The sequence below is a fragment of the Chroicocephalus ridibundus genome, chromosome 2 (genome assembly GCF_963924245.1).
Source record: "Chroicocephalus ridibundus chromosome 2, bChrRid1.1, whole genome shotgun sequence".
In the NCBI taxonomy this organism is placed as follows: Eukaryota; Metazoa; Chordata; class Aves; order Charadriiformes; family Laridae; genus Chroicocephalus; species Chroicocephalus ridibundus.
Genome location: NC_086285.1, coordinates 74,200,689 through 74,218,737, shown reverse-complemented (window position 1 = coordinate 74,218,737; position 18,049 = coordinate 74,200,689).

Genomic DNA, 18,049 nt, shown 5'->3' with positions numbered 1-18,049 from the left:
CCGTGTCCTGCACCTGCAGTCTGTCCTGAGCGTCCTGGGGCTGTTTCATCTATAGAAAAGCAGGCTCTTATCGATGTGTATAAATACCTGAAGGAGAGGTGTAAAGAGGCATGCTCTTTTCGGCATTTCCCAGTGACAGGACAAGAGGCAATGAGCACAGATTTAAATAGAGGAAATTCCATTTAAGCCTAAGTAAAAGCTTTTTTTCACTCTGAGGGTGGCTGACTACTGGGACAAGTTCCCAGGGAGGCTGTGGAGTCTCCATCCTTGCAGACATTCAAAACCCAACTGGACATGGCGCTCAGAAACTGGCCGTAGTTGCCCCAGCTTTGAGCAGGGAGATCGAACTGGTTGATCTCCCCAAGTCCCTGCCCACCTCGACAGTTTTACAATTCTGTGACTGTGGGTGTAGCTGGGGTGCAGCACAGCATCAGCTGGGGATGCAAAACATCCCCTCCGGTGCTGTCACCTACCAAAGGAATGGGTGAGGGCGTCGCTTGCCTCTGAAGGAAGGAGCAGAAGAGGTAACAAGGAAGAGCTGCAGCCTGCCCCCCTTCCTGGGGCCACACATGATGGCAGGGATGCTCCGGCTGCGCTCCCGCGGCTGCTGCACACCTCTGCCCCTCACCCTGCCCCAGCCCCGAGGAACAGCTGCCTCTTGGCTTGGGCATGGGCGCAGAGCCTCCTGCTTTTAGATGGGTCAGGGCTTCCAGGGGTGCTGCAACAAAAATAAAATCCAGGCGTGAGCGGCTTCCCGGCTTTGCAGAAGGCGATGCAGCCAGGAGGGTTTCCCAGCCCGGCGGTGTCAGGGCAGCAGCTGCCCTTCCCTGGCCACGCTGCTTGGTCCGGAGGGAGAGGTCAGCCGTGAGGGTCCGGCTGCCCTTCACACCCCCTTGCCAGCCACAGGCCAGGCTCCCCTCTGGAGACTTCCCGCTTTAGCACAGGGTAAACATTATTTAACCTAGTAAAATTCCCCTAGATAGCTCCAGACTGTTATAAAAATAAAATATATAAAAAAGAAAAAAGAAAAAGAAAAGAAAAGCTGACAGCTAATTTTGGGCGGTCGTTACTGAGAGAGTTAAAACCATGGGGAATTTTATTGGCCTGCTGTGATACAAGTTAAATATAGGGGCACTAGGAATTTCCCTCTGGGCCAGATAAGTCCCACATAAAATATTTGAACTTTGCAGGCATGCACACCCCATAAGGCAATGCCGAGCATTTCATGTGAGTAATAATATAATGAGGACCCGCTCTCCAGTATTGCAGCAGCCCTGTGTGAGAGGGTGGCAGATTCCTTTTGTCTGCGTTTTATTATGTTGCTATGCATGAGGTCTGTACACCATCCTCCTTACTCCTGCCTGTGCACTCCTCTTCTTTGATCCTTCCCAGCACCCTGGAACCTAATTCACACTTACTCCTTTGTGTGGAATTACTTCAATAATTTCACCTGGGTTACCAGCACACCTGAGAGAGTAATCAGTTTATTTACCTATTCTTTAAAGTTCCAGAGTTCACGCTCTCATTTCTTACAACTCCAGGGGAGGCGTTCATTTTGCTTGGTGTTCAGTGTAAAGTTAAATTATAATAAAACAATAAAAGAGAAAAGATAAGGAATAAAAGAGAATATAAAAGAAGAAAAGAATGGCTAGCTGCATTTCCCACTCCTAAATGAAGCAGCTAATTGGTCTGTCCTGGAAGCGCTCCTCTTTGGATAAATCACAGACCTTCACTCCCTGCTCAGATACCTAGAAGTCCCTGGAAAAATGTTACTGTTCCAGTGTAAACTACTACTCATGTGTAAGTACTCACGGACAGCTTACAGCCCGAAGAGGACAGGAACAAAAGATGTCTGGTATGAAAGAGCAGGTCAATGGAATTATTCCTAGAAACTTTTCAGATGTTTTTAAAATGAGCTCACTGTGTTAATTGCTACTGCTTTTTTTTTTTTTTTTTTTAATGGCTGTGAACTCTGGTAGGGTAGAGGAGGAGTGTGCTACAGCCATGCACTTGGATTTTTTTGTGCCTTACAACCTCGGCCAAAGAGAAATTCCTGACTTTTTTTTTTTTTTATAGGTTATTTAGGGGTTAACTGAGATCCGAGATTCCACTGAAAAGATATGTATTGCTCCAAACAGTACCTGTCTTGGTAGCAAGATACTAAGTGGATTAAACGTATAATGTTTCCCAAAGGAAGGAGTATGTGTGTAACAAATATGACTCTTAAAACCCGATATTTCTGAGGGATAAAGGAAGACAAAACAGTTCCCATTAGCTTTCCTCCCTCCAACATGTACATGTCACTGTGAATGAAAGTTCCCAAGTAATTAGATACCATAAGGATGAGGCGAAGTTCCCAGAGAATATTGATTTTTAAGCAGACAGACTTCCCCTTTTCTGACTGCAGAAAACCTCACTGGAAGCATGTTTTTTTGTTCGCCTTGGCCATCTGGATGTGAGCAGGGTGACACAGGAGAGAGGTCTATGCCCAACGCGAGTGCTCGGTTTAAGGGTGGGCTGCAGGGCTGGGGCTCGCACTGTAGAACTGCATCCTGAAAAGGAGCATTTCGGGGGGGCATAGAGAAGAGGGGGGTGCTGTACCAACGAACACCCACAGTTTAACTGATTTTAAACGATTTGGAGCATTTTGTCATTTGGTGTCTCAAGAAGAATCTTAAAAGAATCTAAATCATAGTGGGTTATTTATTTCATTGACACCTATATGAAATCTGTGCTGCCTGCGCGTGAGTGGCTCGGGGAAACAGATTGTGCCCCAGTTCCCTTAGATGGGGAATTTCTTCAAGGGGGACCCATTTCTGCTCTTCTTTTAGGGGAACGTTGTCCACTTTGTTGTCGCTGCTGGAGCTAAATGGATTAATAAGGGGAACAAATGTGGAAAATCATAGCAAGCTAGCAACGCCTACGACAAAACTGACAATGTCTACGTGTAATTAAACTCAGGATTTCTTCCAGAGGTGAATATCTCGAGGAAAAAAAAAAAAGAAAACATACAAGCCTGATTCTTTGTTTTGTAAGCTGTATTTTTTCGAAACACATCATTTAAAGTTTATGCTTATTCTCTTTTAATCTTCTTCCAGCAAAATAAAAGGTAAAAATTAAATATTCTTAACCTCTCCTTGTGCCTCCAGCTCTTGGTACTTAAAGGGAAGTGAGTTTAAATTAATCATCTTGTACAGCATGGGAAAAGTTGTATTGTCTCAATCATGTCTGCAGGTTTTCCGTTTCAAAAATATTACTCTGCAGCATTCTCCTGAGCCTGCAGATAGTAATAACACTGTGTCGTTCAGACCGGACTATCAAATGAATTTACCAAACTAACTGCAGAGTAGAATTAATTGAACCTTCCTCAGAGTCGAGTATCTTATCATCCCTACACAGGAGGTAAGCTGGGCAACTGCTGGAAAAACTGAAGCCACGTGCGTGTGTTTAACGGTGATAAACGGAAGTAATTAGTGTGCAAAAACACTTGGTGCAACATTCCTTCGTCTACAGAATTCCTCCACCCTCGGTTCACATATTCGCTCTCCGCCTTCAATCAGATACTTTTACCGGTGAAAATAGGATGACCAAAATGAAGGAGCAGACGAGGAACAAACCTGCTCGCCGCCACGCCGCCACCTTGCCCACCTGCTCCCTGATCAAGTGCACGGGGACGCGTTGCAAAACTTCTTGCAGACAACGCACAAAGCAGCCGACTGCTCTGACCTCAGCCGCACCACATACTCACCGAAATTATGGTAGTATTACTGCCGGTGGCATGAAAACAGTGGCACCGAAAGAACCAGGTTGTAGAGCAGAGGGAAAGAGACTCTCACTGTGGTTTCCTCAGACCAGGTGGTGCCCCAAGAAGCAATGAGCCAGCAATGTGCCCTTGTGGCCAAGAAGGCCAATGGCATCCTGGGGTGCATCAAGAAGAGTGTGGCAAGCAGGTCGAGGGAGGTCATCCTCCCCCTCTACTCTGCCTTGGTGAGGCCGCACCTGGAGTACTGTGTCCAGTTCTGGGCTCCCTGGTTCAAGAGGGACAGGGAACTGCTGGAGAGGGTGCAGCAGAGAGCTACCAAGATGATTAGGGGACTGGAACACCTCTCTTATGAAGAAAGGCTGAGAGATTTGGGTCTCTTCAGGCTGGAAAAAAGATGGCTGAGGGGGGATCTTATCAACACTTGTAAATACTTAAAGAGTGGGTGTCAGGAGGATGGGGCCAGGCTCTTTTCAGTGGTGCCCGGGGACAGGACAAGAGGTAATGGGCACAAACTTGAGCATAGGAAGTTCCACCTAAACATGAGGAGGAACTTCTTTACTTCGAGGGTGGCAGAGCACTGGAACAGGCTGCCCAGGGAGGTGGTGGAGTCTCCGTCTCTGGAGACATTCAAAACCCACCTGGACGCGTTCCTGTGCATCCTGCTGTAGGTGACCCTGCTCTGGCAGGGGGGTTGGACTAGATGATCTCCAGAGGTCCCTTCTAACCCCTACCATTCTGTGAGAAGGAAAGGTGCAGCGTGTGAACCTGACCTCCCCAGAGAACGTGTCAGACCAGCGGCAGCGCCCACCACAAAACATATGACATTTTGCTGATGCTCTGCCCCATTTCGTTTGCTCGCCGCCTTCCTGCAAAACTGCAGATGTCAGTTTTGCAGTTAATGGTGCTCTTGAAAGTGACAGACCAGGAAATTCTGATTGAAACGCCCGCTTAGGAGGTTCTTCTCAGTTACACGCAGTCTGCATCAATCAGCAAAGCTGTGCCATGAAAAGTCATTTCATTTTGTGGAGGATTTCGATATAGCAAAATCTGGTTTCATTCCAATTTGGAATGAGACCTAAATTTCAACATTTTCCATGAAAGGGAAAACCCTTGGGGTCACTGAATTTCTGGCAGGCTGCTGGAAAAGGGAGGGTGCTGGAAACCCTGGGTCTCCCATCTCGGGGCTTACTATCTGACTGGCAGGACTGGGACCAGTGAGCCTGAAAACGGGGTCTCTCACTTTCCTGGGAAGCTGCAAGGCTGCGAGCAGGTGATTCAGCTCATGGTTCCCCAGCAGTCTGCATGGTGAGCTCTGGAGAGCTTGGTGCTGTAGCCCTAGCTCTTCTCTCCCTCCTCTGTGTGTGAGTTGGTCCAGCCTGCTGCATCTGTTTGCTTCATGGCTTTGGATTTCTAGACGCGTTCCCAAAGTGCTGACCCTCTCTGAGCAACCCCTTCTGAGAACTGAGACCTTCATATCCAGCTCCGTAGGGGTTTTGGAGTCGAGTGCCAAGTTCATGTGCAAAAAATATTGCAGCTGATTTGTCTTTGGTGCCAGCTCAAATCTTTGTCAGGGCTGAACTTGACCTCCATGTAATGGGTTCCTGTCACTGATGCAGGGCCTGAGACTGGTGTCAGGTCTCAGAGACTCCCTGATGGCTTAATCAACCCCTTTCCCAGAGCACCAGTTCTGTGGGTTTTCTGGCAGATTGCCTCTTCAGGGACACATGATAGCTGAAGTGTATACTGCAGCCTTTGCATGAGGTTTCCAACCACATCCCAGTCTTCCCCCTTATCGCCCCCTCCACACTATTTATTTTAGGCAGCGCAAGAGAGACACAGATCTAGGCAAAACAATAACATATCTGTGTGCCATATCCATGCCTCAGTTTTCTCATCATACTAGGACATTCTTGAGTGCTTTCAGGGGCCGTGCTCTTGGGAACACAGAGCCTCTTCTCTCTGGACCTGACTCTACAACGTGGTCCACAGCAGTTTTCCTCTGCCTTTGGTGAGTTCTAACCCCTTCTTTCTTCCAGCATTAACATCAGTCAGTCAAAATGATGCTACTTGGCACTATTTTCTTTAGCACATCTATCGCACTGTCTAAACCTATTGAAAGTGTCAGTGACCCATCCAGTCCCTTACGTAAGATAGACCTTCACCTCTCTTTCACATTTATACTTCATCCATCCACCCATCTCCTAAACACTAGCCCCAGGAACAACCTCTGAAAGCAAGAGGTCACGTAGCAAACAAGAACTAGACATTTTCTGTAGTAAGAGTCTCTTCAGTGGATTTGGTGTAGGTGAGTCAACGTTCTCCAATGGGCAGAAAATACTTCCTTCAGACAGTTTCTGACCGCAGAGAACTATTAAGTGCTGTACTTGTGATTCACGCTGAGAATGAGCATGCCACGTTGAAGTGACTGGAAGAGGGAAAAAGGTTTCTGAAGATGTGAAACGTTGCCACCATTTTTAATTTTAAATGTCCCTGAGGGCATGAGGTGTCCCGTTAGAATCTCGCGTCAATGTAGACAGACTCTACATCTACCTCAAGAGACAAATCATGCTTTTAAGGGCCCTGTCTGAGCATCTTCAGCTCCACCTGAAGTCAATGAGGGTTGATGCTGCTTAAAATTTCTGAAAAATAGGCCTAACATGCGCTGGGTTGTGTTGGTGTTTAGCCAAGAGCTTAGGAAGCACAGTCGTCTCCCTCCCTCTGCAGCTCTGGGGCAATCTGTTTTCCCGCAACAGTACAGAACAGAAGAGTACTAAGAATTTATATGTTTTTTGAATGGTGGCAGACATTTGATGGAAACCTCCATATGTAGGTCTGGATACAGGTCTGTGTTTTGGTGTTGTTTTTTTTTCTTTTCATTTGACCATCTAGAAACTTTCAATGGGAGGACACCAGAAGAGTTTATCTTGTTTACCTTGTCAAAACCCAGGCTGCAAGAGGTTATGGGAGTGGTGTATAAATACTGGGTAAACAGTGGAAAGATCATTGGCGCTAAAGGACAATGTTTGCTAAGAAAAGCTCAAGCTGGAAACTAGGTGTTTCTAAATGGACAGTATCTTTCGAAGGGAAATAATAGAGTTTTCCACCCCCTTCATTTTAAAGACAGAGCTTTATAATTTTTTCAGATTCAGATACAGTATGCCTGGCAGCCACAGCAGGGAACAAAAATCAGACACCCAGAAAATCTTCCCAGCTTTAAGGTCCTCTAAGTATCTTTTCTGCAAAAGCCTGTGCTATTCAACTGATAGAAAGCTGCCAGAAAAGGAACGCTATTTGAGCCTAAGCCTGCTCATGGTGAATTCATTTGAAAATTCAAGCAGATGATTTCAGGGTAATTATTATTATGTTGCTTGCTTAGCTGCAGCTGTGATTTGCTTTTTGCATAGTGTAGACAGAGCTTTACAGAATGTTTCCCAGCACCTTCTGTGGTAATTGACAGCTATATGTAAACCCTGCCTATTGTTTCATATAGCACACCATGTTCTTAATTGCATGTTTCAGATTAGAAACGGATTGAAAAATGAAACGACAAATAACGCAATAAAATCTTCAGAATTTGTTTCACTCTTTCACTTTTTATATATACTCCTGGGTATACTCTCGTCCTGTCACGTGCATGTGAACTCAACTGGTGTTTAACAGAAGCCTTGTGAAAGAGCTGAGAAAAGACCATACTTCCCCAAAATTCAAGCAGTACTTTTATATCGGGTTGTACGTGAGTATATGAGAGAATTTTTCTATCCAAAGGAATACTCTTGGTGTTATTTCCTTTGCCCTATTATCTTTGGAGATTATTGATGTTTAATAAAGTGATGACATCAAAAAAATTCAGGGCTAGATTGTGCCGCCTACGCAGAATGGTGTGTAGGAGTCTAATGATGTTTTTTTCTCAAAAGAAGGTCCCACAAGCGTGCAACCTGCCGCTTGGATGACCCTTGCTAGTATGAAGGCTAAAGACACACAAGCCCCCTGCAGAAGGTTTGCCGTAGTTGTTTAAGACATTAATCTGTAGGAGATAATGAAATCATGGCCTCTATTGAGAGACACCTGCAAGAATTGGTCAAGGCTCCATGTCCAAGCTACACCACCTCAGGAGCAACTGCCTAAGCTTACGTCACTGCCATGGCTAATCCCCACCCCAATTAGCTAAAATGGAGACTTTGCTGAAGCATGTTTGAGGAGAACTGTGTAAATGCGTGAAAGTAATGCAGTGAGGAGACATGAGGAGCAGGTGGAGATGACAAAAAGAAAGTTTTGGACGCAGACACCCTCCACCATTAAGAGAATGCTTGCAACACAGGCTTGAATGGAGGAGGGAGGGACTTATTTTTTCAAATTGGAAAACAAAAAAAATAAAATTGAAACACCATCACTAACCCAGTAGACCAGCAATAATCAGAAAGCCAGAGAATACTGTATGACACTGGAAAGGATTTTATGCAGATGATGTCATTCTGTCTTTGAATGAATGCTATTAATCTGCATCTGAAGCGTAAAACCATGAGGTAATGGAATACATTAATTGCTGCAAGCTGCCAGTGTCTCTAGGCCCGTAGATACCAACATTTTTGGAGCCAGCCTCTTAGCACTTTTCCTCCCCACCCTCCTCCCCAGCGCATAACTTCCACCTTTGCTCACAGGTTCCCATGTCAGCTTTCCACCAGCCAGAGCCTTTGCTGCTACCTCCTCTCCTGTGTCCCATCTCCCCACGCTCCTGCTGCTTTTTCCTACAGCCAGCTCCAGGGACAAGAGCACAGACCCCCAGCAGAACTTGTCCACTTGGCCCCTGTGCTCTGCTGAGCCGCACCTTCAACATGGGCATTCCCTGCTGCTCAGGAAAGGAAGTCCTAAGTTGCCTGAATCGTCCTTCTAGCTCAACTGCAATGGGGAAAGGGAAGGTGAAAGCAGAGAATCCGAGTGGCATTTTTTTTCCATCGCAAATTGAAGTGTGTGGGAGCTCTTTGGTTCAGGTGGGAGCTCATTATTGCATTTTTTCCAGGTTCTCGGCTTTTGCTCGGGAGGGAACCTCAGGGGATTTTCAAAGCGTTGTGTAAATGACCTTGCAGAGCAAGCTATTAGCATTCACTGAGTATGCCCAATAGTAGTAACTTGCACTAAGGTAATAACACTTCCATTAATGTTTGGATGGTTTTGGGGGTTGGGTTTTTTTTGGGCGGGGGGAATGTCTAATTAGATTGTACATCCTTTGGAGAAGATTCTTCTTTGTCTAATATAAGTACAGGCAGATAACTGATACTCAATACAGGTTTTATAGTAATGTATTAGAAGGACAAAGATAGTCCTGGCTATTTTTACAGTGGTATAGGCGCCAGGTCATACTGACCCCAAGGTCTGGGCTGCCATTCCCTGAGGACCAGAGCTCAGACCAGAGCTCAAACTCTGTATCTCAAGTCGTAAGCAAGCAAGAGAATTTTATTTGTGCAGCTGACATGCTAAGGTACTTAAGGTGTCTGAGACCCGGTTAAGATGCCTGGACACAGCCAGCAGTGGCTCCCACACAGGCCTGGGGTGAAAGGGGCAAACCCAGACTGCTTCTGTAGTTCCTGCTGCAGGCTTTTTTGGACAGAGCTAATTACCAAAATCTTCATAGCCCCCTTCTCTCCATCCCTGGTAATCCATCCGCATGCTAGCAGCCAAGCAGTCTGGAGAGAGAAGTTGTGGAAGAGGAGGCTGGGATCCAGACTTTAAAGGGTGACCGAGATAGACGAAGCTAAGAGGAAGATAACAAGCTTGATAAGGAGATGGAGCCTAATGAAAACAGAGAAAGAAAATGGGAGCTGGGAGAGGGGAGTCAGAACTGGTTCACCAATGTGAGACTGATTGGAAAATCAGTCTGGCAGTGGGACGGGGTAAGGAGTTAGGATGAGACAAGGTAGAAGCCTGGAGTTGGATGAAGGATCTACAGAGGGATCCTAGTGGGCTGAGAGCTTTGGGGTAGAGCTGGGCAAAGAGGGAGAAGGCAGAGAATCCATCTGGGGCAGGGGGACTGTACAATAAGGGGATGCTGGTGAAGAAGAAGGACTGAAGGGAGGAAGAGATTAAGTGACGGGAAAGCGTAGTTGGGCAAGGAGCCTGGGATGGAGATTGCAGTCTAAAGGAGGAAGGAAGGGATTCGACTGGTAAGGAGGAACGGATAGGGATGAAGAGTGCATTGACGGAGAAGAATCAAAATAGGAGCATCATAGTGGGGTGGGACAGAGTCAATCAAGCGTGGGAAGGAAAAGCAGAAGAGCATGTGCCTCTTGTAGCGCATCTTTCTTTGGTTCATCCTTTTTGATGTTAGCAAATAGCACTGAAAACCACTGGCGAAGTGCGCATCTGTATGTGTGTCATACACACACACACACACACACACACACACGTATGCAGAGAGAGATCCTGTCAGATATATAGGGCAATGGTCAAATTCTGGTGGAAGCTATCCTTCAGCTCATGTGGCAGATGTCTTCAAGAACATCATTATGCCAGTTCCTGTGTGCTGGATTACTGAGAGACAACGAAAGCATTTTACTAGGCTTTCAACGTGCCTTTATAAGCCTAGGAAATAATGCTCATGTCATTTTAGTTTTTCTTTTATTAATGTTTAAAAAAACCATGTTCTTAGTCATTGGGCAATACTAGAAATTAAGGTTGCCCATGCAGCAAAATCCTCTCATCCACGGGACTCACGCCGCTAATTGGATGATCGTACATACCTTCTCCCCTCAGAACTCTTCTTTGCTAAAGGTGCAGGGTAGATCTGCTCTGGGATGGATCCAATCTTTACAGGGTCCCCTGCTTTGTTTGATATACAAATTGGCAGATGTGTATTGCCTGAGACAAAGGACTGAGGAAGGGGATTGTCAGAGCTGTATCTTGGCCTGGAAAAATAAAAGTCTGTCTTTGGTTCTGCTCTAATTCCTATATGAAGTTAATCAAGTTTTGCCAGTTTGACAGCTTATTTAAGAAAGTGTGTTTCTTACATTCTATATTCCAAACTTCAGGTGCTGATGCTTATGCTTGCAACAAAAGTCAATGTAAGTCATTCCCCGATCAAGTCAAGTGCTGTATAATACTAAAGCTTCTGAAAAAAATCAAACCGGGCATTTAAAATTAATGAACAAATGGGTATTTGTGATACTACAGTGGTGGGTGTTACAGATATTAGTAATTCTGTCTCCACCACAGGGTTTGAATGGTACCATTACTAAGGCTTTGGTACCATGCCTTGAGCAATATGGTGAAAAAGAAATATTGAACACGAGCTCATTAATGGTGCAATCAGACACAATGTTCTGGCTGCAGTGGATCCTGTCTCATGGGTTGCTGATCCCCCAGATCTGCTGGCAGAATAGCACATCTCGCTGTTCCTCAGCTCTGCAAAAATGATCTGTCTTAGCAGGGGCACTGTTATGCCTGCCCTTTAAAAGCATATACACTCTCCCTCCTCTCCTCAAAAACGAGATCATTTGACAGAATTTGAGTTAGGAAATGACTACAGATGGAGCTGTGCTGGCAGATCGGAAAGTGTGATTATATCCCTGGCAGAGAAGGGGTGATGAGTAGCTGGCAGTAGGGCCAGGGCAGTAGACTCTTACTTGGGATGAGCTGTAATCAAAACACGACTGACCCTGCTCCGCTGGAGTCCCACCACCAGTGACAGGCAGGCCTTCACCCAGAGCAAAGGAGCACAACGTTGGTCTCCAGTACTAGTTCTGCATGAGTAACCTTTCTTGTAGTGTTTCCTAACTACTGAGCGGTGAACTTTACAGTTCGAATAGTGTTTTCTGAGCATGCTTTTGTGCGTAAGTACACACAGAGATATGTGATACATAAAATATGTGTACTAGGCATTTGTATGACTTTCCACAGAAAACCATATCTTTTGCTACCTTTTCTTTGCCATGCATTAGGAAATACTCAAGGGGCAGATGAATCAGTCCTACGGCACGGCCAAAATCACGATGAGTCTATCAAGTGGACCTCACAGGGAACATTTAAATCCCATAGGTATTTTAGAGACACTTAGTAACTTCTGGTGCTCCTTAAATATTAACAGCTGATCTGGACTGTTGGATGAATGGTAGTTTGGAAAGCTTTATGTGCAGATCCATGACATAACTGTCTCAGCTGAAGAGGAATGCTTCCTTTAATCAAATCATTGTGTAACACGTCTGATTCACCATGGAGTTGCTAAGTACTGTGTCCCAAGTGTCTGCAGCAGATACAAGGCATAATTTGGGGGTGGAAGTGGAAAAGGGAAATGTGGTTTTTTAAGCCATGCTCACACTCTGAATCTTAGGCCGGTGAACAAAAACAGTTTCCTGACTTAAACTGGGGTCTGAAGGCTTCTTTGATTTGTCCCAATTGCTCGTGGCCCCCAAGAATAGTTTGAAAGGAGAAGTAAACACGCTGAGTGCAGCAACCAAGCATTGACTGGCAGGGGGGATGTCCTAGTCTAAATCCTAATGCCATCCTCAGAGAAGGTATGAGGATACATACGGTGCTCTGCTAACTTTGTGATAGCGAGTTAGGGAACTCCCCCAGCGCAAAGCCGGATGTCTTTCAGAACATTTTGAGTTGTCTCTGTTATTTCAAAAGGCTGCAATGCAGATATGTGGGCTAAGCTGGGAAACCTGCCCCTCTGCTGTGGTGTTCCTTGAGTGATATTCATGTATAAAATGCTTCTGTTTTGATTGAGAAGGCTTTACCAACTGAAAGGAGGTTTAACATTGGCAGAACTATAATCTCCACCAACTGGTATGGCTTTTCTGCACTGAAAGAAGGATTAAAAGGTAGTTACACCTCAAGATCCATTTTATGGAAGTTTAAAGTCATATGAGGAGAGGCTGAGGGAGCTGGGCATGTTTAGCTTGGAGAAGAGGAGGCTGAGGGGAGACCTCATTGCCCTCTACAACTACCTGAAAGGAGGTTGTAGAGAGGTGGGTTTTGGCCTCTTCTCCCAAGTGAATAATGACAGGACCAGAGGAAATGGTCTGAAGCTGCGGCAGGGGAGGTTTAGATTAGATATTAGAAAGAATTACCAAAAGAGTGGTCAGGCACTGGAACAGCCTGCCCAGGGCGGTGGTTGGGTCACCATCCCTAGAGGTGTTTAAGAAACGTCTAGATGTGGCACTTCAGGGCATGCTTTAGTGGCAGAGATTGTAGGGGGTTCTTTTGTATGTGTGTATGGTTGGACTCGATGATCTCAAAGGTCCCTTCCAGCCATGAAGATTCTATGATTCTACGATTCAAAAAGGCAGCAAGAGCTGTAACTCTAGGCACAGGTGTTGTGTGCAGGTCTTGAAATGGCTTACAAGACCAAGAGGGCTTGGGACACATTACCAGCACTTACACCTCCCCTACACCTAATTTTGCCTGTTGGGAGAAAAATAATCTATTCTCCTTTGAAAGATAAAACTGAGTTTAAAAATGGAAATGGGCTCCTGATAAACAGTACCATAAAGCTGGATAAAGCTTCCTGGGGCACGCTGGATGTGATAACCTGGAATAAATGTCGGTTGGTTGAAGTGTCTATCCACATGGTAACCATTCAAGCCGTGTACAAGTGGTGCGATTGATTTTTGTAATCCCAGACAAAAGAAGACTCTTCTGAAGCGTTGTCAGCCTGTGAAAAGCTTCCAAAGACCAAAGCCAGTGCTGAAAAGCCAACGGGGTGGCCAGCTTCCAGCTTGGCATCTACTGCTAATGTTCCATCTACCTAAAATTGCGATTATAACATAGTTAGAAAAGGCGTTTTTCATTTCCTGCTCCGCACTGATGTGTAGAGTTACTGTGTGCTGTTAGCAGCTAAGTGCTGGTTTTCACTTCAGAAACAGATGCCTTTTATTGAAGGCTGGATCCTGGCAGCCCCTCCATGACTACGGAGATGGAAAAGGGTGCATGTAGCTGCCTGGACACAAATGTGCATGTACGGTTCTCTTTCCATCAAGCTTGGTTTTCTTTTTCCACTCTCCTCAGCTTTAGTTTCTCTGATGTGAGGTCTCTACCCTGGCATGACCACACTCACGCAGTGTGAAGAGGAGCACTCACTGGATCTCTCTGGCATGTAAAGAGCGCTCCAGGATGCACTTAGCTGCAGTCCCTGCCCAGACCTTCTTCCTACGTGAAATGGTTGGTGTAAGCGCCGTTGGCTGCTCTGTCATTTCTAAAATATTTCAGACCTCCTCCATTAAGACGTGCTATGCAGCAGCCAGTCTCTACAGGTCAGAGCAGGATGGACACTCGCAGTGGCCGGAGTTCAGTCTGAACCCAATTCGTTTTCTCTGAAGCTGTTTCAGAAGATGAAACTGCCCTTCTCCTCTCCCTGGATAATCCCCTTCTGCCAGTGGTCATGAATCACCCTTGAATAATTCTTCCGTATAGATGGTTTTGAAGTTCTGTCGAGTCATTTGTGCAAGCTGGGAGGGTTTGCTGTACACTGGCTCTACACCTGCGTTTTCCAGAACAACCCAGAGGAAACTGCCCTGCGTGGCTGCTCGTGGTGTCCCACAACACTCCCATGCAGCACCATGCATCATTCTTCTTTGTCACCCCCACCTCTCTTTTCAAAGCTTAACGCAGCTTTTGCAGCAATCTTGCGTTCCAGGTTTTAGTTGAGTTAGGTCATAAGCACGTGTTTACTTCCCGACTATCTCTGCCGGTTGAAGATGTTGCTGCCCCAAGGTTCCCATTCCCACTGATCTGCCATCTGGTGAAAATGTGTTTGCACACACCGTTTGCTTCTCTACAGAATTAACTGTGTTAACTTAAACCACGAAAGAAGGCAGTCTGAGCTAGCCCACATGCAATGGAGGAGCAAGCTCTTCTGCTGGCACAGCAGGAGCTGTGAACTCCACGCGGGATTTAATGCACTCAATCCCAATCCCTAAAAAGTAGAGCTAGTAGAAGACATTTTTCCCTAGCCTTGAAATCTGGCTGCCTTCAACTTGGACCACTGGTGGAGGTGCTGCTAGGGTATGGATGGGATTTTAAATATTAAATAATTCCAACATAAACTAAATTAAAATCTAATTACACAAATTTGCAATGAAGAGGGAAGAATAAATGTAATATCTGAACTCTATTAAAGGATTTGCTTTTGTATAGGAACATTTGCAAAATTAAATGTTTTAAAAATTGTTTCAGATTATTTGACCAGGAATAATTATGACATAAAACCAGACTGTGAATACCGAGAAAACCAAATTAAGCTGGGACATGAGGTAAAGGAAGTTACTTATAACTGGTTTATATTCCATATACCTTTTTTTCAGCAGCCCTGAGATGTCTTACTGCAGGATAATTAGAATATAACCTTGTCCCAGGAAACCAAACAGTTGCGAGCATGGTCCTCTGTGTGTGCGCCGCATGAATGCCTGTACACTGCTTGTAACAACCCAACCGATGGCAAGGGTGACTCCTGGGAATGGAAATTTTTCTCAAAATTCAGGCTATTTCAGGATTCACTGTGGAGTCCAACCTGGTCTCCTAGTGAGAGGAGAGAAAAGGCAAACGGCATGTGAATTAATTTTTCAGTTGATTTTTAACTTAGGAAGGACTACTGGTGCCACTGAAGACCACAAATAATAGAGAACAGCTTAGAAAGGTTACACTTGTGGAATGGAAAGATCAAAGGGAGAATCAACTTAGGGAAAATAGTCTAAAAAATGAACATAACAGGTAGTAGTGGGAGTAGAAAGCAGTAATGCAAATAAAAAGCAAGGATGTAGGAAGGATGTAGGAAGTGCAGAAGTATTCTTTCCAGATTTATAATGATTTGTAGCCAGAAAAAGTCCTTGAAGAAATTTTAAAGTAGCCTGGATGTAAATTTGAATGCAGGCCGTATTATCTGCAGCTTGGAGTTTTTGTCTAAAAGTACTTGTGGTCCCTTTATTGCAGCTGCGGCTTTCTTTAACTTCTGAATCTTCTTCTTGCTGTGTGGCATCAGATACATTTTTAGAATTAAGGTCTATTCCAAGCCTTAGAGGATCTAAAATCATAAGCCAGATGCTTGGAAATGAAGAGAGTACACTTAAGAAACAGAATGTTAACATGGTGACATGTATATGCTATATGTACATACATGCATGTGTTATATAAACACAAGTATGTTTTGCAATTTCTTTTGCTCGTTCTCTCCCTCCAATCCTTGAAACCACTGAGAGTCCTTAATGGCCCTGACCAGCCTCACCTGGGACCTCCACCCACCCACCTTAAAAGGGCCCAGAAACTCTTTTAAGTTCAGCTGGGGACCATTAGCCACTGCCTGAGCTATTTGGAGAAATGCTGGTCTACAGCTTTGGCTGGTTATGGTAGTTCTTTTCTCTGGAGCTTGACACATAGATTGGTTTCCCAGCCTGAACCCGGCTCTATCTTGTTACCATGGCCCTACCTGAAGATCACTGGACCTGACTTGTGAACTGGCTTCTTGGCTTAAACTTGGGACTGCCCTATCACCGTGCTTTTGCCTTACGGTCTGGACTTTTGGTTGGACCTGGCCACAATCTCTGGGCCTGTCCTGCTTTGCTCACCTGGGGCTATGGGGCAGGCTATGGGATCACCTCAGCTCCTGGCTTGCCGTCCTGTGGGGAACAGACCCGCTTTCTGACATGGTCCTCAAATATGTATGTGAGCGTGTAAGGATGAGCTAGTGTGGCCATCACTACCAAAATGACAGAAGATGGTGACTGTTGTCCCCTCTGCAGAAGTGCTGTAACAAAAGTCACCTTTTTGCCTAATGAAGGAGTTGTCTCTCACTGGCTCCTCTTCCTCTGGAGGCAGGAAAGTGACAAAAGAAGGTAAAAGAACGGAAGTCTCTGGCGGCATTGCTGTAATAACTGCAGCGCAGGAGAAAATCTAGATAAGGCTTTTATTTTCAGATGTGAAGATCTGTGGTTCAGATTTGGCTAGAGGAATTTGCCCACAAATAAAGATAATCCTGTTTTCAATGTTTCACATCATTGGCTTGAGCCTGTGAAGCTTGTCTAGGTAAGAAATGTGCACGGATGTGGTTCATGTGAGTGTTTCCAGAGCTTGGCGTTTGGGTTGTACTCGCTGTTTCTTATCAGTCAGACCAGCGCACTTGTGTTTTACAGGTCAAGAGGACTGGGACTCCATAGCTGATGGTATTTCTGCAGTGGAGTTCCAGAATCAGCTTTTGATTACTCCTTGTCACTTCATCCAGCCAACTCCACAATATGAAGGAATGGTTTTGGTCTCAGCAGTAACAGGACTGGGCAGTGGGTCCCAGATTTTAAAACAAGGAAGAGTCGTTTTGCACCTCCGTGTCCTTTCTGTGCTCCTGTTGAGAGCTCCTTAAGAGGTATGCGCCAAACGGTCAGCCAAGGGGAAGGATGATAGAGAAGTGAGTGAAGGAAGCTTCTGTCTTTCCTAACCTGCAGCTTCTCAAAAAGACGCATCCAGATTGGGGGAAAATAAGGTGGAACACCTATCTCCCCATGTAACCTGGGTAGGGAAAAGGTGCTGTGGAGTTGGGAGAGAAGTAGTGTGGGGAAGAACTAGATAAAGAGACAAAACACACAACAGCAACATGGGCCCTGGGAATGGGAGGAGGGAATGAACGCATAATTTTTAAGTGTGTAAAAGGAAAGGGTATTAAAAAAAAAAAAAGAAGAAAAAAAAACCCAAAACACACAAAAAACCCTTTTGTTTTTATAGGCAGCTTGTTTTATAGGCAGCTTGTAGGGAAAAGGAGAGATGCAAAGGTGGGTACCATGAGCTTGGCCTCCTTAAACCAGGCTGAAATTATCATGCTTACTTCATTCGACAGCCCATAGCAGTGGAGTGAAGTGTTTCTGCATCTCTTGGTTTGTGCGATTAAAATGTTCTTGGCATCAGCTTTGGTTTTAATGTGATTGGTTTTTAAACATAATTAGAAGGGTTTTTACAGCTTTGTGTATTCCTATTTAAGAGACAACAAAAGTAATGCACAGTTGTGTTTTTTTAGCAGAGAAGGATCTCTAAAGCACTACACCAGCACGGCACTGCAGCCTTGATAATGAGATCATGCGTGGAGAAGCATTGCAGAACAGGCCCTGAATGTTTGCAGACAATGCCTCTGACTCAACGAAAAGCGCAACCTGTGGTTTGCTAGCCCCATTGATCTCGGTGCCTCGTTGTGCAAGCTGTTCACAGGATCAGATACACAAAATGGAGCCTTAGATGGGGGGGAGGAGGGGTTCGGTTACGTTTCAGTTCCCTGTGAACCTTGTTTGATTTAGTAACATTCACTTTCTTTTTCCGTTT